Source organism: Limulus polyphemus, unplaced genomic scaffold (genome assembly GCF_000517525.1).
Source record: "Limulus polyphemus unplaced genomic scaffold, Limulus_polyphemus-2.1.2 Scaffold2720, whole genome shotgun sequence".
NCBI lineage: Eukaryota > Metazoa > Arthropoda > Merostomata > Xiphosura > Limulidae > Limulus > Limulus polyphemus.
This window is the reverse complement of record NW_013668330.1, coordinates 58,906-64,345: the sequence shown is the minus strand read 5'-3', so window position 1 is coordinate 64,345 and position 5,440 is coordinate 58,906. Positions and strand designations below refer to the sequence as shown.

At 31.3% G+C, this 5,440-nt stretch overlaps 1 protein-coding gene across 2 annotated transcripts in view; it reads right to left on the bottom strand.

The window, feature by feature from the left end:
- The window catches only part of LOC106467724 (ventricular zone-expressed PH domain-containing protein homolog 1-like), a 41,180-nt gene extending 36,834 nt beyond the window's left edge, over positions 1-4,346 (bottom strand). The window contains exon 1 of one of the 2 annotated variants that reach the window (XM_022395918.1): positions 4,331-4,346. The gene's annotated coding sequence lies outside the window, so the exon portion shown is untranslated. Of the gene's footprint in view, positions 1-3,252; positions 3,388-4,330 lie in introns of those variants that run through there. The other variant, XM_013928099.2, reaches the window with a different exon arrangement.
- Positions 4,347-5,440: the final 1,094 nt, after the last annotated feature.

The window sequence follows — 5,440 nt, the reverse complement described above, 5'->3', positions numbered from 1 at the left end:
TTGTGGATTTGGAGTTTCAGAAAGTAAGCAGATGAGGGTCAGTGTGTGGATTTGGAGTTTCAGAAAGTAAGTAGATGAGGGTCAGTGTGTGGATTTGTAGTTCCAGAAAGTAAGCAGATGAGGGTCAGTGTGTGGATTTGGATTTTCAAAAAGCATTTGACAAGATGTCAACCAAAAGCTTGTCAAAAAAATTATCTGTACAGGTGTGAGGGATATAAGTTGATTCACTGGATAGAACAGTAACTGGATGGAAGAAAGCACAGGATTGTTATAAATAAGAGTTCAGTCAAAATAGATGGATATTACAAATGGTATACCTCAGGACACAATGTTAGGACCTTCTCTCTCTCTCTTAGATATACATCAATGATGTAGATGAAAGAAGGTCAATAAATTAATTAAATTTTCTGATGATATTAAGGTCTTGGGTTGTAAAGGAGGATGCTGCTTTACAAGATAATACAAGATTATTTAGTGAGTTCGGTGAATATAGGAAAATTGTTTTTAATTATAATAAATGCAAAGTATTACATGTGGGTTATAATAATGTGAATTATAAGCATATTTTGATGGGAATAACCTTAATAATCTTATGGAACAAAAGGATCCTGGTATTCTGGTTCATCAGTCTCAAACCAGTCAAGCAGTGTACTGTTGCTAGTGTTAGGGTAAATTTGATTTTAGGTTGTATCTACAGAAATAGCTTCACCGTATAGGTTGCTGGTTAACAAATCTGGAGTATTGTGTTCAGTCTTGTATCTACAGAAATAGCTTCACCGTATAGGTTGCTGGTTAACAAATCTGGAGTATTGTGTTCAGTCTTGTATCTACAGAAATAGCTTCACCGTATTGGTTGCTGGTTAACAAATCTGGAGTATTGTGTTCAGTCTTGTATCTACAGAAATAGCTTCACCGTATAGGTTGCGGGTTAACAAATCTGGAGTATTGTGTTCAGTCTTGTGCTTCGTACTTTAAGAATGATAACGAATTGTTGGAAAATGTTCAAGAAGATCTAGAACGATACTTGGAATGGAAAGGTTGTCATACAAGGAGAGATTAAGATCTTTTAAAGCATTGTATTGAAAAAAGAAGAGTTAGAGGGGATCTGAATAAAGTTTTTTAAGACTGTTAAAGGAATTATTGCATTGATGCATCATATTTTTTAGTACTTAATGAGGAGAATTGTAGGACTATGAAACAGTAAAGAAGTTTTATTTCCCTAACAAAATGGCTGACCTTTGGATCTTATTGAAATTTACCAAATTATCAGAGGATAAACAGATTTCTTTGTTCTACATTCTAAAGCCATTTAGAAAAAAGAGGACACAAGTTTAAGATTTGGAAAAGATGGGCTAGGTCCTCGTTAAGAGTTTTATGGAATGAGATGTCCTGTTAGAGACGGACTTTTTACAAGTTTAAAAGGTGTCAATTATTTTCTGAAAATTAAAAGAGGGGTTTAAGTTACTTTTTTTCAGGGGTGGGTTGTACAGGATCAGCACTGAAAGACCAAATGATTCCTTGTTATTAATATCTTATAAACAGTGCTCAAGTCATAGCAGAAAGCATCTAAATGCTGTTTCAACACTTATTTTGGTAGCCAAAATAGTATTCTAGCACTTTTCTGGAACCTTTTTGATAATAAATAAAAATCCTTTTACAGCAAACTATGTTTGAATTTCATCATATGTGTGAAATTTGTGTGAAATTGTATCAATTAATATTTCAGTTGCAGTGACGCTTTGTTCTGGAATGTTATAACAGCAAACTCACACTGCTCGAGTATAAAATGGCATGAAATATTAGGTATGTTTTGTTGATTTGTAAGTACAACATTTTCCACAAATGTGATTTAACTTGCATTTCCTTTTAGGCTCAACAAACAAGAGATATGAAAGGGGCAAATAAATAAACAATGGTGTCCTTTGAAATCAGACAATATGCACCATTAGTGAAACAAACACCAAATCCATACTTATATTTCTTTTGCTCTGTTATACCTAAAGTACACTGGGTTATTATTAATTATGCCCTTGTAGCATACACCTACAGCACAGTACAATCAGCTAATTAATTTTGTAATAGTAACACTGGATAAAATATTGAATAACGTCTTCTATACATAAACCATAGATTTCAATGCCATTACTCTGCATTAGTTTGTTAAAAACTTTTAAGTTTTACTTTATCATTAACTGATCACTTTAATTTTGTTTTGGACATTTTCTATTTTAGTTTTCATTAACTGAAAAAAAAAAGACAACTGTAAAGGTACATTGTTTGTTATTAATTTCTAATTGTTATTGAAATGACATAGTGGGTTCTGGCACTTGTTTGTTTTTTTTTGGAGGATGCGAACACTGGTAATCAAGTATAAATTAAAGACTTATAGAAAACTAGATGCCAAAGAAACCTTGTCACTTCATGTACATAAAATAAACACTTAAGTAGCAGGTCAAATGTTTATAATCACTCATTTCATGCAATATATTTAATGTTTAAGAACTGCGTAATTTTAATTGTGAATTGTATAAAAGGAAAAAAAAATGGGAAGAGTACGGCGATTTGAAATATTAATTTTCTTTGAAAAATGTATTCCATTATGGACTACAACTAATTACATTTTACAATAAAAACGTGGTAGTTAACGAGGTTGTTATATTACTATTATTAGAATTAAGATGGTTCTTAAATACTACATAAATTAAAAACCACAATGTCTACAACTTATTTTTACACTTGAATATCCCTGGCATAAACAATTATAATTTTAAATTAAATTAAATTATTATTCCTTAAAGTTAACGTATTAGTTGATAGTCTTCTTATTACTTTCACATAGTCACTCACTTTCTTATTTATTTAAAATTTAAATATTGCCTGAGTTATAAACTTAAAATTTTAAATGCTATTTCACTTTTAATAAAAGTTTTAGGTAAGATTACAAAACTCATAAAAAGATGTTCTAATCCACGTATTTTGCCAAGGTTGGACTACACTCAAACAGTTTAAGCTCTGATTCGATTTTTAATAACAAATTCGACTCACAACACCTTATTTTCCACACCGTACTACTAATACGATTCGGTTCAACTAAAAGATTTACACAGGTACTGGAATAGCCAGTACAGTATACACTTGCGTCGAGAGTAAATTGTAGTTGTACGAGCCACAACGTCTTCAGACTAAAACTAAAAGCCTCAAATCATTAGTCTACGTATGTTAAGTTCCACTTGAATAATTAAAGACACTTACTATAAAATTGTTGTAAGTCAAGAGTTTCTCAAATCTGTTGGGACAAAATAAACTGACACATAACGTTTTAAAATCTCATATTTTGTCAAACACAAATATACGCAACCCACTGACCGCCATTATGCGTGTCAGGGTGACTGAACCAAATGGTGCAGTATTACAGCCAGAAGGCGTAGCAACTTGTATCATGGTTAGGCCACGTTTGTTTCACAAATAATTTCAGAAATAAACAAGGGTACTAATTGTAGAAAACTGACAAGTTTCGTTTTATCGCACTATCAAGTTGTCAATATAATTATCCCATTAAAACTGATAAATGTGTTGCATTTGTAGAATATCGAAGACTGTGAATATATTGACAAAATGTTACTCTGATACATGTAACGTAATTGAATATTTAAGATATGTCATTTATAACAGGTTTATCTGACTTCATTCTTTTTTCTTAAAAAAAAGTTTATAAAAACATTCAATCCATCAAAATAGCTAAGGGTCTGCATGCCGAGTAACTGGTTTTAAATGAACAAGTTGAGCAAGAAATTCCTGCTTCGGTATTGTATGAGTAAGCCCTGTAAAAAACAACTCAAATGATAAATATATTTTACTTTTTTTAAGAAATATTTTGCTATCACAAGGCTTTTGTCACATAAAGTAAACTTAACTTTCTATCAGAGCACGCTACTTACGCTAAGCGAAAATAAAATTCAATCTAGTAATGATTATAGTTGATTAAATATATTTTCTTACGTTGTTACTTACAAAGATTAGAAGGCGTTGTTTTATCAACTGATAATGATATTTTCGACCATAATCTCAATAACTCAGCGGAAAGTCTGCAGGTTTACAACGTTAAAAACCAGATTTCGATACCAGTGGTGAAAAAAAGAGTACAGATAGCCCATTATGTAACTTTGTGCTTCCAAAAACAAAACTTCTTTTGTTGAGTGGGTTCTTTTGGATTTTTTGTTATAAAATTCTGCAAACTTTAATCCACTTAATAAAAACGTTTTTATTTCTTGAAGTTCAGGTCCTAGAAGTTAGTTTAACTAACACTCGCTAATATAATAATTTCACTTACTTGCTCTTTTTTCTTGTATTTCTCATGTCTTTGAATCTTCGTTGAAACACAAACTTAATGTTCACAAAACTAAAATAATCGACAAACTGACTAACAAACTTGCTAATCCAATAATCAATCAACCACTGTAACAGACTCATAATATCAATAAACAGCTCTAATATGACTCGCGTTTTATATCGTTCAAATCGTTTCTTATAATTTCAAGAAGGTTTTAGTCATTAAGCTCCACTTTCATCACGTAATGTCAAAACACCCTCTAGCCAACATTAATATAGACATTTAATTTTTTAAAAACATAGCCTACAACACTGCTCCTCCCTGGATTGTGAAGTCCCTTGAACAGCCCTAATACACAAAGATAACAAATATATTTTGCATTTAAACATCCATGATTAATAATAATGCAACTCTTGACAACTAACAAAATTAATATTGGTGAATATTAATAATTAATAGTAATTAAATAATTAATTAAACCACAATTTAAATGTATGAAACAAAGTGGAGTTAAAATTTTATTTCTTTACTTATCCATAAACTATCAAGTCACCCTATCTTTTTTGTTTTTTGTGGACTATTAACAGTTGTTGTATTGTCACTCCGGGAGTTCTCTAAGGTAGTAATATTAACCTCCCATCAGAGAATGTTATGTACTTAGGGCAAAATCAGCGTAGCTAATTAAATATACGTTCCTTAGGTTTCCATTTATAAAGATTAGCATGGATTATTTCATTAATTGGGTACCCTTACTATTAATGATATTTTCAACAAGACCCTCGAGCTCTTCAGCAGTTTGATTTCCCCTGGCACATTTTTCTTTGAAGCTAACCAGTTGGCTGTTCCCTAGCTGACAGATTTCCAAAGACAATTATAGCACATGACCTTTGCCTTAGAATTATTCTGGATTCTATAAACCATATTATTAATTCTTTTCACAGTGGCATAGTGTCTTTCTCAACATCTAGTTGATTTTGAAGACCACACTTTCTTTTAGCATGAATTGTACAGCTATACCATTTCAACATGATGAAATTCAGTCTTATCATTATTTACATCATAGCTACTTTTCCTGTTACACAAAATGAGTCAGTAGTTTTTATAAACTTG